Source organism: Tupaia chinensis, unplaced genomic scaffold, assembly GCF_000334495.1.
Source record: "Tupaia chinensis unplaced genomic scaffold, TupChi_1.0 Scaffold000264_1, whole genome shotgun sequence".
In the NCBI taxonomy this organism is placed as follows: domain Eukaryota; kingdom Metazoa; phylum Chordata; class Mammalia; order Scandentia; family Tupaiidae; genus Tupaia; species Tupaia belangeri.
In genome coordinates, this window is record NW_006159744.1 from 212,114 (window position 1) to 231,198 (window position 19,085).

The 19,085-nt window shown below is 36.2% G+C and overlaps 1 pseudogene; it reads right to left on the reverse strand.

Annotated features, from left to right (window-relative positions):
* Window positions 1–5,714: 5,714 nt before the first annotated feature.
* On the reverse strand, window positions 5,715–16,363 carry LOC114007965 (26S proteasome regulatory subunit 4 pseudogene; annotated as a pseudogene).
* Between the last annotated feature and the right edge of the window lie 2,722 nt (window positions 16,364–19,085).

Below are 19,085 nucleotides of genomic sequence, written 5' to 3' on the forward strand. Positions count from 1 at the left end.
GCACACGCGCCCGGCTTGAGTTTTTTTTTTTTAATTATTTATTCTGATTTATTCATTCATTTATTTTATTTTGATCAGAGACGGACACACAGAGAGAGAGAAAGAGAGAGAGGGAAAGTGAGAAAGCAAGCCACCAGATCCAGGACTAGAACCGTGGTCGGCCATGTGGGAGTGTCCAGCACCTTAACCACCACACCACCTGCTGGTCCCCCGGCTTGAGTTTTAAACCACTGGGTCTAGGACTCGAATCGTGGTCAACTACATAGGAGTCCAATGACATAGCCACTACACTAAGTACTGGTCCCAATATTCATTATATTATTAATGACAATAAACTTTTTCAGCTTTTAGACTGCTGCTTTCTTAATCTGAATTCTGTTGTTTTACTGTACTTGCTCCTTCTATGAAGGAACCTGCTCTTTCTATTTACATCTTTTCCTTTCAACAAGATAAGATAAATTTCAACTTAATTTTTATTTTATAATATTAATTTGTATACATAATTTTAAATCAAATTTTATTATAAGGCTTATCATATGCTCTACCAATTCCATTTTTCAGAGGCATCCATTTTCAAACTCTCTTAACTGTGTCATTTCTTATTTCTTCCATATTTCTGAATAATACACTAAAATAGTTGTTTATATATTTTAAATTCAGACATTATTGACTTACTATTCTGAAATAATTTGCCGTATGCATTCCCCATGCCCATCAATACATATTTCCTCTCCACTTCTCTTCTCAAATATAGTTGTAACAATTTTTATTTGGACTTAGTTGAGGTTTTATCTAGTATGCCTCTGTGATCTTGCTCATAGTTGATGACATTTTTGCACAAGCTGTATTTCTTCTGTGTTGTGGTTTGTTAGTTTTTCATGCATTTATTACTAACTTGCTTGCAAATCATCTGGAGCTATAAAACTCTTGTAAATACGATGTGAGACACCAGATAATTTTTCTCCTTTCTCTCCATGGCAATCCTTGTGGAGACTTCTGGCCTTCTGCTCCAATCTGCAGCAGTCACTGTCCTCCTGCACATCTGTCACCGACAGCTCTCTTCACCTCTCCTTGCACTGAACCACCAGAGCCATAGTGGCGAATGTGAAGGAAGAAAACGGGTACACCTCACATTCATGGGTGGAACAATTTGACAAAGGGGACATCAGTTGGAATCACTGGTCACTGATATGGGGTAAAGTCCACCAGCAGGACTTAGGTATTCTAAATAACCCAAGCTAAGAAGAATACAGGATGGAATAGGAGAATTTGACGAGCAGAATGAAGACTGAACGTTTACATGCCTACACAGCTTGCACCCACACATTCTCAATATTCTTTCTGTTTTCTTTTAGAATATGGAAAGTATTTAACTAACAACATGGCTACCTGAGCCGTAGGCTTTCCCATCTGGCTCTCGCAGAGGCATCCTATTAGCCACACTAGTGGGGTTGGGTTTATGGCATCTTTTTTAAAAAATTATTTATTTAATTTTATTTACTCATTCATTCATTTTAATTTGACCACACACACACACACACACACACACACACACACACACACACAGAGAGGGAAAGTGAGAAAGCAAGTTACCAGGTCCAGTATTCGAACCGCAGTCGGTCATGTGGGAGTGTCTAGTGCCTCAACCACCATGCCACCTGCTGGTCCCCATGGCATCTTTTGATGATTGGTTATTTTTAATTTAACATAGTAGATTTAATAATCATTCGTGTTTGGGATAGTATTTTTTGTGCTTTAGTTAGGAGATGTTCACTAATTTAAGTTTACAAAGATATTATCCTATATTTTATTTGAAAAGTTGTAGAATTTTTCCTATCACATCTTTTCTGTATTAGAAAATAATTTTTGGGAACCAGCAGTTAGCGTAATGGCTATGTCGCTGGACTCCCACATAGTCGACCGCGGTTCGCGTCCCGGACCCGGTGGCTTAAAACCCATGCCGGGCACGTGTGCGTTCATGCCCAAGATCCCGAGAGGAGAATGGAGGAGAAGGGATTGCAGTGTGGTCATCCCCTCTGGGGGGTGATTGCTCGCTTTCTGTCTCTCTGTCTCTCTCTGTCTGTCTGGCGAGCGCACGCGCCCTATAGTGAAAAACCTCTCAAAAAAAAAAAAAGAAAAGAATTTTTCTCTTCACTGTGAAGTAGGGATCCAGTTCAATCAAATAATTAACCAATTGTTTTAGCAACATTTGTGTAATAATGCATTCTTCTTAAGAAATGTCTTGGTTATTCTTGTGCATTTTTATCCTTTTTATCTTTTCTTTCTTTCTTTCTTTTTATTTCCAGAGAGAATGTGTACTCACCACAGAGAGGGTGAGGGATGTAGCAACGTCCAATGGGCCTGATCATGCTGCAATTCCTTCTCCACTATCTTGCTAGTCTATCAGGATTTGGGGCATGCACACATGCACATCCAGCATGTTTATCAAGCCACTGGGACTGAGATTCAAGCCCCAATTGGTCAGGTGGGCTCTGTCTTCCTACACATAGTGCTTAATCACAGCATTATGGGGTTAGCCCTTCTCATGCTTCCTGGTGTTCTTTTTAGAATCAGTGTGGCAAGTTTTGCAAAAGTCTTATTAGAAAGTTTAATCATTACATAGACTATATAGGTCAATTTAGGGGTCTGGGAATACTGACATCTTTAGGTTATTGATTTTTCATATTTGTTAACATGATTATGATATCTATTTCATTAAGCCTTCTTTAACTTTTTTCAGTAAAGTTTTATAATTTTATCCATACAGATCTCACATATATTTTAAGCCTTTATAGTATATTGCCTGTTGTATTTTAGTAGCCTCTTAAATCGTTTCCAAACCTGATTCCTTAAATCTATTGTTTATACTACCTTTGTAATATAACTATAAAGTCCAAATATATTTTATTTATAGGCACAGGAGAATGTTTGTATGGTATTTTTAGTTAAAAACATATTGCAAAAGGCTATATAAAGAATAATTCCTCTGTGGGAAAATTGTATAATTATACAGTACGTATTGCAGAGGAAAAAGTTTAGAATGATAAACACAAAAGTAAATATGTGGGTATTATGATTCTGAATAATTGTTTAAAAATTACTTATGTAAGAACACACTAAGCATCTCTTTCTCACTTTCTCTCTCTCTCTCTCTCTCTCACACACACACACACACAGCTTATGTATAAATTACATATAACAAAATATAGTAGTTTCATTTTACTTGCTGTTCTTCACTAAGAAAGAAGATGTGCCTGCTCTTATCCTATTCCATTCTCTTCTGCTCTTCTATCACTGTCACCGCTGAGTGTCATTCTTTGAGGCATTAAACTTCCTGACTGCTTCTTCTCAGTTTGGCTTCAATTGCTTAAACCTTATATGTTAATCACTGAGTCTTTTTGACTCATATTTTGACCATATTTTCTTTAACCCACGTGTGTTCTTTATTGAAAAATACGACAAGTAAAAGTTTTTGAATATATTGAAAGGTGAAAAAATATAACATAAAAATGCATATGTGGTCTGATTAAGAAATAAAAACATTACAAATTCAGTTTTGGATTTCTTTTGTAACCTTCTCTGATCAACTCCCCTCTCTTATGATTCTCTGTTTCCCTATCTCTTTCTGTTACCAAGACACTGAATTTCCATGCTTTCATTGATACGGCCATTAGATTATATGGTTCTTCAAAACTAAATACAATAGCTTGCATTGTTGAAAACTAGAATCTATTTTACTGAAACTTGTCTTTTTTTCTCCTTCAACATTCTGTTAGATGAATTTCTTTGGATCCTCTCAGCTGTAGTTTATTTCACTTTTGTACAATATTTAAATTCACCACAATTGATTCACCTACTTAAAAGACAGGTTGTTTCCCCTTTTTTTAACTTTTACAAATAACGCCTCTAGAAACATTCTTTTATGTGTCTCTTTGTATCTATTTGTATGAATTTCTCTAGATATATGTATAAGAATGGACTTCCTGGATCATGGGCTGTATGTATATTTAACTCTTTCAGGTATTGCTAAATTTCCTTCCAAAGATTTTAAAACTGCTTACATTCTCATTGCCACCATAGAACTTATACTCATTAACATTTGTTTCTAGTCTTGTTATTATGAGTGCTTGCCAAGCTGATAGGTATGAAATGATATCTCCTTAAAGTTTCAGACTAAGATTTTTTCCATATAGTTATCAATTATTTATGCTTATGTTTATTTTCTTATTTTTATAGTATTAGCACATATTACTGTCTAAATAAGATAATAGTGAGGGAAAAATTCAAATATAACGGTGTCAACTCTGTTTACTACTCAAATCCTCCTCAAAACAGGACAAACCTTTCCAGACCTATCCTAGGCCTGACCTCATTGGGGTCTTTGCTTATGCATTTTGCTTTGATTGATTGAGCTTCTGCAAATTCTTAAGAACTGTCCTTTTTCAGTGCTTCTGTAATACTATTACAGAATGTATGAGGCATATTTTACTAAACAAACTTGTCTTTATTATTACTCCATGCCTGCTTTTCCCATGTCCTTACAGACCTTAACCTTCTTGAGACTAGGGGTCAAACCTAACTAGCTTTTGCATTCCTAGAGCTCATCATAGTGCTGGATATGAATTAAGCTTAACTGCATGAACGGCTTGCTATGATGTTGGAAAAAAGCATGCCAACTCTATGGCTGCCTCTTGGTAGTTCAATAAGAAATTGCCATGATACTCCTTTTGACATTACTACTGAAAGGGTAACACCAAATAGTTAAGTTATTAATAAAACTAGGATTGTCCTAAGATAGCCCTCACTACACATTAAAATCACCTCGGGAGCTTTAAAAACTACTGATATTTGGATTCTACCTCCAGAGTTTCTTAACTGATCATAGGAACAACCGTAGTATCCAGAGTTTTAAATGATCCCTAGTGAGTTCTAGTGTGACTACAGTTAAAAGGTATTGTTCTAAGGGCATGCTATTAGAACTGGTTGCAGAAGGAATTATGTGTAGCTTCAATATAAAAAAATTGCTCTTGTTGTGGTCAGAGCTTTGCCATGGTGAATGGCTGCCAAATGCAATCACCGTTAGGTGAAGCAGAGGAGCCACTTAGGAGATCCGCTGTTGTTAAGTGATGCTGCTACCAACAAGGTTTCAGAAGACCATACTCACATGGTACTTCTTCTGGCTGGAAATGGAAACTGCCAGTATTTTTTAGACCAGGGCTTATAGTTCCCAGGAAGTCACTTTGGCCTCATTTCATTGGTCCGAGCAGTCAGTGTCCACCCAGTTTCAAGGATAGAGAAAATAGTCTTTATCTCTTGATTAGGAAGTATCAGATTCATACTGTAAACAAGCAAGTGGGGTTGGAGTATGTGACCATTTCTGTCACCTACCAGGCCTGTTTTTAAATTTTAATTTCAGTTGGTAATGTATCCAGATAAATGTCACACAGTTACTGAAGGGTTCAATGACTTCAATGACTTTTTTTTTTTTTTTTTTTGTGAAAGAGGACACTTCATTGGGAAGCAGAGTGCTGCACACTGACTATCAGATGAAGGTTGCCCAGTGGGCATCCTTCAGTTCACAGTGCAGAAGACACACGGGAGGTTTGTAGTAAAAATCAATCAGAACATGAATTCCTCTGGGCACCTTCCCAACCTCATGCCTCACCATGGTCAGGAATACTGCCAACCATTTTCCTGAAGGCAATGGTGGTTCACTAGAGATACAGCCCCTCAGTGGCTCCTTCTTGTTTTTTATGAAGAACATTTTCTTTAAATTTTTTGAAGTCTTTATTCGTTACTTTCATTTTGCATTCTCTCAAGGTCATCAGACCAGTTTCTGTACAAATTGTCTTGATATGGGCACCAGACACGTCATCCTTAGCCATGAACAGGTCATCCAGGGTTACACCATTGGCTAGCATCATCTTGCCTGTGTGAACCTGAAATATGCTGTACTTGTTGATTGGGCAGGGGGAACTCAGTCTTCCTGTCAGTGCAGCCTGGTCTAATAAGTGCTGGATTCAAAGTCTTTATATAGTTTGTGGCCATAACTTTCATATCTCCCCTTGAATCAAATCCAACAGTTTCAGCATTGTTCACTGAATTTCTCTTTCACGACCAGAATTTGAGTCATATCTTTCTGTCCCAATGGCTTCAATTTCATCAATAAACACAAGGGATGGTGTATGTTCTTCAGCAACTCGGAACAGTTCCCATACAAGTTTGGTCCGTCGCCCAGGTACTTCTGAATAAGTTCATAGTCAAGAACTCTCAAAGTGGTGAAGTTTGGTTTGCAACTGCTTTGGCTAAAAAGGTTTTACCTGTGCCAGGTGGACTGTAGAAAATGACCCCCGTAGGGGGCTTTATACTCATCTCTGCATAATATTCAGGATGAATGTGAGGAAGCTCCACAGATTTCTTAATTTCCTGGATTTGGTTGTCTAACTCCCCAATATCAGCATAGATCTTCTGAGGGGACTTTTCTTTTTCTTTTTCTTTTTTCTTCTTTTTTTTTTTTTTGGAGAGGTTTTTGCTATAGGGTGTGTGCACTCACCAGAAAGACTGAGAAATACAGAGAGACAGAAAGCGAGAAATCACCCCCCAGAGAGGATGGCCATGCCGCAATGCCTTCTCCTCCATTCTCCTCTTGGGAACCTTGTGGATTGGATTAGAACACCCACACATAAAGCAATAGGTCAAGACCGACTGCCTAGTTGGTACAGTGCCAACTGCTGGTCCCCTGAGGGACCTTTTCTACCTTCATCACTGTGACCACGGGATCCGTGTCATCCATCAGCACCCATCACTGCATGCACCTTTGAGTTGAGCAGAACCAAGTAGCCCAGTTCCAACAGATAAGTTCACATTGTCTACAAATGAAGGGATGCTGATTTAGTTTTCTGAGCCCACAGGTGTAGACACTATGGCATGATTGTCATCAATGATCTCTTGTAAGTTTCCTATTGATATTAGGGTTCCCCTAAGATCATCACCTTTGATCTTTCCTCCTCTTGCTTTTCTTCTAATGGATTTATCTCTTCCTGATTTCTGATGAATTCTTCTTCAATGAGAAGGTAGTCTTTAATTCTCTCTAATTTCAATTTTTGACCAGCACTATGTGTAAGGTGTCATCAGTGGCAGTTAGCTGGAAGCATCTGATCCCTTAGTTTTCTTTCCCTCCTTCCCCAGCTGAGACAGGAGGTTCATACTTCTTTTTTTTTTTTTGCCTTGTCATCCTTCTTGCTACCTCCAGGACCATGACCACCACTATGACTTTGACCCCTCTTGCTTCGGCTGCTCTCTCAATGACTTTTTTTTTCCTTGACTCTTAAAATGGTTCAATACCTATAAAATGGTGAAATTCAAAAAGGTATTAAGACAGCATGTAAACCATGATACTGAATTACTTTCAGCTTGTTTTCAAATCAGAAGCAATAACTTTTTTCACATGCGGGCCCCAACAATCTTTTATTGATTTATTTATATGACTTAGAAATTAATTTATCTTTTCAATAACATCATTAGAGGCGATTGTGTTTGCTATTAACCTTTAAACATTCAGTATAACATTTAGTGTAGAAGAATGACTGAATTATCTTTTATGCAAAGTGGGACATTTGGTATGTCTGCTGGGAAATTCAAGTTACTGCACTATGTCCCTTTTGAAGATGAACAAGTAATTATAAATTAATTTATTCTCATATCTTTAGAACCTTAAAAAAGTGAAATGATGAAATGATCTCACATACCCCGTCCCCTTGGATGAAACATATGAATGGTACATATATTATTAAAGCTATGTCTTCTTGGTATGTTAGAACAAATTTTGTTGGATTTATTAGGCCAATAATTGCTCCATTGCTCCATGTAATCAAGTGACTAGTACTATGGTATTTTATAATTGATGGGAAGCCATGAAATTCCACATAACTTTGTGTTGCGATAAGGCTATAGAGTGAAATTTGTAATTGTTCAATAGACTCCTTACTACATTCTTCTGTCAAAAAAGAAAAGAGAGAGAAAAGTATCTAAACTATGCTTTTTCTCACACCATTTCTATTTTGTTAATCCCTCTAATCACCTAAAGAGTTTTTTGTTTTGTTTTGTTTTGTTTAATATGAGGGAATGGAAATAGTACTTTGGTCATAATTATGTCAAACTGTGATTTTTAAAATGACAATTTATGGGACAAAGGCTTATTTTCTAAAACAACATTTGGAATAATCTGGGAACTGAGAGTAAATGTAAGAAGTCTTTTGATATGGCAAAGAGAGTTATTCTGAAAAGTAAACTTATTTGTAAGATCTGGATGGGCACTGTGGAAACTGAGAAGCAGCCCAATCATAACAACAATGAAATGAGAAATTAAATGGTTTGCACAGCTTCTTTTACTCAACAAATAAGTAATTTATTCCTCCAGCTTAAAAAGACTTTAGACTATAGTGAATCATTGCTGCCATGTCACACATTGGGTTTCTTGAATGATTCCCTCCTGGGAATGCCTAAAATCAAGATACCATATAGAAGCAAACATTCAAAGGTGTCATTACTTCATTCTGTTCAGAAAGGGGAGATAAAAAACATATTAACAAAATGTAACATCAGAACTGCTAATAAGAAAAACAACCAAATTAAAAGCTTTGATGAAAATGACAATGAATTGGCAGAGATTAGCATTTCCTAATCAACTTGAATTGGTTAGAAAAATACTTATCTTGGGAACAGCAGATGGCATAATGGTTGCTTCGCTAGATTCCCACATGGCGTATAGCAGTTCGATCCTAGATCTGGTGGCTTGAAACCCATACAGGATGTGTGTGCCTGTGTGCTCCAAATCCTAGTAGGAGAATGGAGGAGAAGAGATTGCAGAGTGGCTATCCTCTGGGGGGTGATTTTTCACTTTCCCTCTCACTGTCTATTTCTCTTTCCCCCACCCCTCCCGCCGAGATTGCAAAAATCCCCCCCCAATTATCTTAATTCTTTTTCTAACCTTTGAAATAGAATGTCAAAATGAATTTTGTACGTTGTTATGTTCAAGAGTTTGTGAAAACATACTTTTTAAAAATTAATAGCTTTAATAACAGATTTATTGAGATATATCTCACATATAATATAATTCACCTATAAAAAATTTACAGTTAGGGGGGACAGCAGGTGGCATGGTGGTTAGGGCACTGGATTCCCACATGGCCAATCATGGTTCAAGTCTTGGACCTAGTGGCTTGTTTTCTCACTTTCCCTCTCTTTCTCTCTATCTCTCTCTGGTCAAATTAAAAAAAAAAGATAAATAAAAATAAATACATAATTTAAAAAATAAAATGTACAATTAAATGATTTTTTATGTAGTCACAAAATTATGCAGTTATTATTATCCATCAATTTTGGAACATTTTCATCAACCTTCCCCCAAAAAACCCATGCTCATTAGCAATAACTCTTCTCCTGTTCAATCCTCAATTCTTGCCATAAAAAAATCACTAACCTATTTTCTGTCTCTCCAGACTTTCATTTATTCATTCATGAATTGGTGGACATTATAATTCTTTCCATATATTGGCTACTATGAATAAAGCTGCCATGAACATTCATGTATAAGCCTTCGTATTGTTATTTATTTTCAATTCTTTTAGGAATATGCTTAGGAGTTGAATTGCTGGGTCATATGTGAATGACATATTAGAGATTTTGTAAAACATATGCTGCTGTAATTAGATCTTGGGTGGAGACAGAGAGAGAGGGCTAAAGGCCAGGAACTGAGTAAAACAGACAGAAAGTAGTTGCTTCTAGGTGTCAGTGATACCTGGAGAGGCACCAATAATTACGCATAAGTGACAAATAAGAATGTTCAGAACACTGAAGGGAAATTGTGGAATTGAAATTATTTTTGCTAACCAGATCTTAATCTCATGGGCCAAATAATTCTTTCTTTGTGAGCATGAGAAAAATAGGAGGCCTGTGTATCTATACACGTACAGAGCAAGCATCAAAGTTTATTTAGAAAGCCATTCAGTTTATGCATTTATTTATTCACTCATCTCTATATATTTTTTGAGCACTTTTCATGTGCCACATCTTTTCTTGTATGATTGAGAAGCATCCTGGAACAAAACAGACAAGTATTCCTGTCTTCGTGGCACTTATCTTTTAGCAAGGACTGGACACATGCCTTATGAACTCATTCTTCCAAAATTATGTTTGGGAAAATCAACATGGTTTTTGCACATTAAAGTAAAGATGCTTGAAGCAAAACAAAACAAAACAACACAAAAAGTCAATAAACTCTCTAATCAAATATACTAATGGAATAGACATCTGATCGACCAATTACTATGTGATTAATCTAATTAATCATATGCAATTTTGTAGTTAATCACTGTCTAATCAATATCTAACCAATCGATCTAATAATTCAGCTGTACATTAAGAAAAATTAAACCTCTCATTCATTTGACCTCCCCATTCCACGCTTCAACAAGGATATTTGCTTCCATAAGTTTTATATAGTTTTGTAGGTATAATCCATAATTCCATGTTTCAAAGAGCTCACCAATTGTAAGATGCACTATGCAAATACTAATATTTTAGCAAAACTATATTAATAAATGAGGCATGATCAGAGTAAAGTTTGCATAGTGAATGTAAGACACATTTCAGAAAAAAATAGTTGCTTAGATTTGAATGAACACTGGATGTGTAAGTTTATGTTTTCACCTTTATTCCATGTAATTATGAAAATCCAGTCACTATACAGTATTTCTGAAGACTCTCTTGGGGGAGTCACTCTAAACTTTTCCTTGCTGATTGCTGAAGCAATCCTTTCATCACACCTGATTTATGGCTCTGCTGTAGACAGTATCTATACTTTCTCCCTCCATTGAGTCAAACTTAGGTCACTCAGCTTTCCAGGTGGATGTTCCTAGTGCTGGCCACTGATAGTTTCAGCTACTTCTTAGAATCAAACTCATTGTATTGGGGTCCAGAGTAAGAAGTTCAAAATGCATTTAGTTTATAAAATATACACTTTTCTAATTTTCATATATAAAGGTTTATATTTATTAGAAAAATACAACTAGAATCAAATCACTCATTCTGTGTATATACAGACATATACATACACACACATATCACATGCGTATACATACATACCTGTGTATGTTTGTGCATTGTGAAACTAAACGTTAAGGGAAATTACTTTATTCATTTTATTGTATTATGTGGTGTTACATTGTGTGAACATATGGAACATTAATCCATAGACATTTACATTGAATTCATTTTGTTATAATGTTGCTATGATGAACATTTTTTAAACACACAAATATTAAAGAGATATTTATGTGTGTGTGTGTATGTATGTGTATTTTCAATCATTAATGTGAGTATATGTATATTTGTTAAATCAATTCTTGGAGATGAATCTGTTGGGTCAATGAATAGAGATATTCGAAATTTCAATATTTTGGGGAACCAGCAGTTGGCGTAATGGCTGTATTGCTGGACTCCCATGTAGTCGACCACGGTTCGAGTCCCAGACCTGGTGGCTTAACCTGACGCCAGGCTTGTGTGCATGTGTGCCCAAGATCCTGAGAGGAAATTGGAGGAGAAGGGATTGCGGTATGGCCATACCCCCTGGGGGGTGATTTCTCACTTTCTCTCTCTCTCGCTTTCTGTCTCTCTCTGAGCACACGTGCCCTATCACAAAAACCTCTCTCAAAAAAAAAAAAAAGAAATTTCAATATTTTGACTATACTAAGATTATGTTTATCCATGATAACATTTAACCCAGATAGTTCCAAAGAACTACAGTGGAAACCATAGCTGACACTGCCTTTTTCTTTGCAATATTTATTATGGACCCTACATGAGATAAAGAAAATATTTAAATTTGTTTTCCTTGGGATAGTAATATACTGATTAAAAATGATGATGAATGGAATAATTTTGGTTTAGAGATTTGGTACACTCTATTGTACCACTGAAAAAATACACTCTGTTGGAATAGTTTTCTATGTGTCTATTGTCTTACAAGACTAAATGGATGTCGCTGTCATTTGGAAGTATTTGATAGATGCTGATAAAATCTAAATAGTAATTTGAAGCATGCCAGTAACAACTGTAAATCAAAATTTAGAGACCACCTTTTAGCCACATTTCAACTTACTGAACCTATTTTTATGTATTTGCTGTAATTATATATACTTATAAAAACTTTTTAGTAATTCCTTTTTTTATTTTCAAGTAACTAAACATGCAGATAATGGCAGAAAATAAGCTTGACACAGATACCTGTACTTTTTCACTGCAGCATACTCATCAAGCTGACTGCTGAATTATTTCATGATAAGATAATTTTCCTTCAAGTCTTAATACCATAGAGGTCACATGGTCTGGTGATATTCATGAGGGAACTGTCACTTTCAGACTCCTAATATCAGTCACTCTTCTATCTATATTTGGTTTATGGATTCAGGAAAGTGTGATAGCAGTTATTAGCTGCTCTCAGAAAATCCTTTTGCAAGATAGATTTATTTCCTGATTAATGATGAAAATGATCCAGTATTAATTTTGGTTTTTGATATCAACAATTTTATGTTAACATCATTCTTGCTATGTTCACCTTTCAAATTACTATGATCATTCTAATGATTAAAAAGCTATTATTTGATTTAGATTCACTCTGTAATTACCAGGAAAAGCATTTCTGACATTTCTCACTAAATTTAGGTACATGAGGTTGCACATTGACTAAGAAAAGATTTTCCTATAGAAGCTTTTTTCTGTGATTTCAGGTACATTTACAGTGTAGAAAATCAGGGAAATGGCATTTGTCATAAATTTTATACTTTTGAAATAATAGTATTCTCAACTGGACTGAGATGTGTATCATGTCAGGTAAAATCTCTTTACAAGCGAAATGATGTAGAGTGATTGAATGTATAAATAATAATAATAATAATAATAATAAATTTAAAAAGATTCTTAATAGGTACTGTAGAATTTATTACTTTTGCCATAAAATTAGGATACCTTATGCCATTTTTATAGAGACATAATATTTCTCAACACTTTTTATAACAATCCTAAATTGCTTTGTCTATTACTCTGTTTTTGAGTTGCATCTTAGACTATTTGAACTTTATATTCTATATTATTCACCACGATTAATGAGAATGAAGGCTTTTAATTACAGTATAAGAAAAGTACTCTGCTACTGCCCACATAATGTAATAATTACCTTAATACATTTTACTTTTTGATGTGCTCTAATGAAGTAAATCAATGAGGACAGCAACTTGTCACTAAATGCTAAAAACATAGTTAAATTCCATTATTAATTCTTATCTATATTTTCCAGCTTTATTGGCTTTTAACTAACAAGTAAAATTACACACAACTGAGGTGTACAATGTGATAATTTGATATACCTATACATTCCTAAATGACAAACACAATCAAGCTTACGAATATAGCCATCACCTCACATAGTTACCTTTTTGTGTGTGTGATGGGAATACTTAAGAGCCACTTTGATAGATTTTAAGTAAATAACAGTGTTTTTAATTTTAATTCTTTATTGCCTGATGGCATGTGTGCTTGCCAGAGAGAGACAGACAGATGGAAAAGGGAGAAAGCACTCCCTATGAGACATGATCATGCCCCAATCTCTTCTCCTCCATTTCGCCATCCTGTTAGGATTTTGGGCATGCACATACATACACCTGGCATGTTTTCAAGACTCCGAAGTTAGGACTTTAATCGTGTGGTTGACTGTGATGGATTCAGCTCTTTTAACCACTAAGCCATGGGGACAGAATCAGAACTATTAACTATAATCATCATGGTATATTAGATCTCCAGAACTTACCCGTCTTTTAACTAAAAGTTTTTATCCTTTAATTGACATAATTTTATTCACTTTTCTGTCCCCACTTTCTCCAGCTTCTGGAAACCACCATTCTCCTTTCTATGTATTTTACATTTTTAGATTCCACACGTAAGTGAGATCATACAATATTTTTCTTTCTGTGTCTAGCCTGTTCATTTTGCATGGTGTCCTCCAGTTTTATCTGTATTGTGACTAATGGTAGGATTACTTCTTTTTGTTTTGCTGGATAAGACTTCATTATACATGGGAACCAGCAGTTAGCGTAATGGCTATGTCGCTGGACTCCCACGTAGTCGACCACAGTTCGTGTCCTGGACCCGGTGACTTAAAGAACTCACGCCGGGCGCGTGTGTGTGCATGCCCAAGATCCCGAGAGGAGAATGGAGGAGAAGGGATTGCGGCGTGACCATCCCCCCTGGGAGGTGATTTCTCGCTTTCTGTCTCTATGTCTCTCTCTGTCTGTCTGGCGAGCGCACGCGCCCTACAGTGAAAATCTCTCCCACAAAAATCTCTCTCAAAAAAAAAAAAAAAAAAGACTTCATTATACAAATAGGAATACTTTGGAGATATTTCCTCCACTGAAGTCTCGGATCCTCCAAAGTCATCCACGAACGTTGGAGTCAGCTTCTTCCGAACTCACGTTAATGTTGATATTTTGACCTCCCATGAATCTTGCATGTTCTTAATGGCATCTAAAAAGGTAATTTTTCCCCCAGAAGATGTTCAATTTACTTTACTGAAATATATTAGAAGAATCATTATTTATGGCAGCTATAAACTGAAAATAACAAAGTGTATATTATATAATTATGACTTGAAAATTAAAATTACTCTTTGATCTGTGGGTTGCAAAATGGATGTTGTGTTAGAAGACATAAAAACATGAATATCCTTTTTTTTTTTTTGGAGAGATTTTCACTGTAGGGCGCGTGCGCTCGCCAGACAGACAGAAAAGAGACAGACATAGAGACAGAAAGCGAGAAATCACCCCCCAGGGGGGATGGTCACGCTGCAATCCCTTCTCCTCCATTCTCCTCTCGGGATCTTGGGCACGCACGCACACACGCCCGGCGTGAGTTCTTTAAGCCACCGGGTCCAGGACACGAACTGCGGTCGACTACGTGGGAGTCCAGCGACATAGCCATTACGCTAACTGCTGGTTCCCCAAAACATGAATATTCTTGGACATCTCCATCAGAGCTCTTGGATAACCAAGCAATTATATTTGAAAGGATTTTTTTTTTTGAGCAGTAGATGTCATCAATGGGCCTAAGATATGTGTAAACTATACTGTAAACAGATGTGCTGTTATCTAGACATTGTCGTTCCATTGGCAGAGCACAAGAGGAGTAGATTTTGCATCATTTTAAAGGCTCTAGAATTTTTAGAATGATAAATGAGCATTAACTCAATTTAAAGCCACATCTGGACTAGCTCCAAGCAAGAGAGTCATTCTGCCCTTTGAAATTTTGAAGCCAGACACTGACTTCTTTCTGGCTATGAAAGTCCTAGGTGCCATCTTTTGATAGAAGGCTGTTTTGTCTACATTGAAAATCTGTTGTTTATAGTAGCCACATCCATCAGTTATTTTTTTATTTTTGGAGAGGTTTTCACTGTAGGGTGCGTGAGCTTGCCAGACAGACAGAGAGAGACATAGAGACAGAAAGCGAGAAATCATCACCCAGGGGGGATGGTCACGCCGCAATCCCTTCTCCTCCATTCTCCTCTCGGGATCTTGGGCACACATGCACACACACACGCACCCGGCATGAGTTCTAAGCCACTGGGTCCGGGACGCGAACCGCGATCAACTACGTGGGTGTCCAGCGACATAGCCATTACGCTAACTGCTGGTTCTCTCCATCAGTTATTTTTGCTAGCTACTACTAAAGCTTCTACATCAGTTCTTGCTGTTTTCACCTTGCACTTTTATGCTATGGCGATAACTTGCTTGCCTCTCATGAACGAACCTCTGCTACCTTTCAACTTTTCTTTTGCAAATTCAACACTTCTTTCTGCCTTCACAAGACTAGAAGAGAATTAGAGCTTTTTTTCTGAATTATTCTTTGGTGTAAGGGTATGTCGTGACTGGTTTGATTCTCTATCAAGACCAGTGAAACTTTGTCCATATTAGCAATAAGGCTATTTCACTTTCTTATTCATGTGTCCACTGGAATAACAGTTTTCTTTGAAAAATTTCCTTTGAATACACAATTTGGTTAACAGTTTGACCCGAGACTTGAGTTTTGGCCTATTTAGAGATTGACATGCCTTATTTATTAAGCTTAATAATTTCTATCTTTTGATTTAAAATGACAGATGAGTGACTTGTCCTTACTCTTGAACATTTAGTGCCATTGTAGGGTTATTAACTGGCTTAACTTTAATATTGTCCTGTCCCAGAGTATAGGGAAGGGCCAAAGAAAGGGAGAGATATGAGAAAAAGCCAATTAGTGGAGCGGTCAGAACACTTAACATTTGCGGATTAAGTTTGCGATTTTATAGGGACACTGTTCACGGTGCCTCAAAACAAATACAACAGTAATGTCAAATAGCACTGATCACAGATAACAGTAATACATATAGTAATATGAAAGGGCTTGAATACTGTGAGAATTATCAACTTGTTACACAGAGCCATGAAATGAGTACATAGTATCGGGAAAATGGTGCTCTTAAACTTGCTCAACACAGCTTGTCACAACCTTTGATTTGCCTACAGCACAATAGCTACAGAACACACACACACACACAAAAGCAAGATATGGCTATATCTTACAGAAATTTTGCATTTTCATGGTATCATTTGTGAAGTCTCCTCTTCTGTTTATTATTTTATTTTTGAGTCTTCTTTGAATTGAAAACTTGAAGGCTGATAGATTAAGTTCCTGTTAGATCAGTCTGAGTCTCACAATTTGATGTCCTTAATGAAGCAAGGAACTGGATAGGGAATTGCTAAAACACTGAAATTTAAGAGTGGGAAATACGTTTTGGGAAGCTTGTTCACTCCTGGTATTTGTCCATAGCAGAAAATGAGTATTCCATCATTGTTTATCCTTACTTTTACTGAATGGGTTCAATGCCACTGGTCAATAACCCCTGAAATGTCCTCCGAAACTACTGAGGAAAATAATTTTTCAGTATAAGAATTAGTCCCCACATTAGATCATAAAACCTTTTTTATTGAAATAAAACAAACAAAACCTATTATACTAAAGAGAATTTCTATTCAAGAGCAGTAAAAAAAGGTCAAATTTATTCTCCCCCTTAATGAAATATGCTTTTAATCCCCATATATTTAAAAAGAAAGAGAAAGTATCTATTTAGTTGACACTAGAGGACAAATTAGAAAAATGGTTATTTAGTAACGACATCATTTAGTATTCAGAATTATCTTTAGAGATGATTGACTTCTAAAGTTCAAATCCAGAAGACAATATTCATCCTCTTACATTACACTCAGTTTATTGACTCAAAGAAGGGAATTGGGAATAATCGCAGAAGGTTCATAAACTTTAATAGATGACAAACAGGGTTAGCTACTTAGTGTCAGAGGCAACTCTGAGAAGAAATTTCCAGTTTCTTAGTCAAGTATTCGATTATAAAAATGCTGCTTTGACTCCTAAGCTATTCCTCACATAAACCTACTTTGCTTGTTCAACACAATCTCATGAAGTCCCTTTGAATTTAATTTTTAGCCATGAACATCTATCATTGGAAAATACATTTAACTTTAAATTCCTCATGATGCAATATAAGCCTCTTTTTTCTCTTATTTGAGAAATTTATAAATATTGACAATTGGTATAAAGTGAAATTTCTTATCTTCCTTTAATGTAAGTGATATTCTAATATTTTGTGATACTGAACTTGTTTCACATTGTTTCACAATGCTTTTACTTTGTGATTTCTTGAAGTCAATATAGGAAAATTAGTGTAATAATTTCAAATATGAAATAGTTAACTCTTCTCTTTTTCTGTCTCTGTGAGATATGTATACAATGAATAACAGGGACCAGCAGTTAGCATAATGGCTATGTTGCTGGACTCCCATGTAGTCGACCACGGTTCGCATCCCAGCCCTGGTGGCTTAAAACTCACACCGGGTGTGTGTGCGTGTGTGTCCAAGATCCCAGGAGGAGAATGGAGGAGAAGGGATTGCGGCGTGGCCATCCCCCCTGGGGAATGATTTCTTGCTTTCTGTCTCTCTGTCTCTGTCTGTCTGGCGAGTGCCCTCGCCCTATAGCAAAAACCTCTCCAAAAAAAAAAGAATAACAAATAAGTCAGCATATGATGTTTGTAGAAAGAAGGTAATATCTTACATATAGTATGTTCTTATGTAATCTCAAAGGTAAGCTCTGCTTTACAAGTTTTCTTTTTAATTTTGCCATTTTTATTTTGATAACAATATGCCACAGATTCTTCATTTCAAATATATCTTATTTCCTTCCACCAAAATTGTGTTTTATTAGGATGCTGATGTCAGTAAATATTTCTCTCAAACCTGGGCCAATGCAACTGACAAGTTACTTAATAGACTAAAATTGACTTAACTATTTCTAGGTGTTTCACTACTGATTTTAAGAGAAAATTGCTGTTAGAAAACCTAAGAAAAATATTCAGAACCACTTAGTGGCAATTATACTTTTTTTTTTTTTTTCCTGAGGCTGGTAAGAGTCTGAGGAAATGAAGCGGATAAGAGAGAAGTATCCAGGAAATAGGGGTGCTTTTGGTAAAATAAATCTTAGAATATGGACATAGTAAAATTTTCGTAAGAAACCAAATAAAATCTTTTGAAGAGATAAGAGATTTTCTCTGTTGTCTAAAGTCCCATAAAATTCAGTCATTAATGTAGAGTAGGTGCAGACTCCAGTAATCTTGTCCCCTGCCCCCCACCCTGCCCCTCCATCTTCACTTCTTGCCATGTTGACAAAGCAATCATTCAGGTAGATGCTCTGTGTCTTACCCTGTTGGTCTTTGGTCTTGGATGTAATAGAAAGAAAATTTGCTCCATGTGTTCAAATGAAAGCTTTTAAAACAACATACTATACCACACAAAGATGTACAATGATTATATGTAGATCAGAAATAACAGTAAAACAAAGGAAAACAAACAAACAAAAAAAGCAAATGAAAGCTAAATTCATTTTATGTATAGGTGAGATGAGGATGACCTTTTCAATTAAGGTCAATATATGGT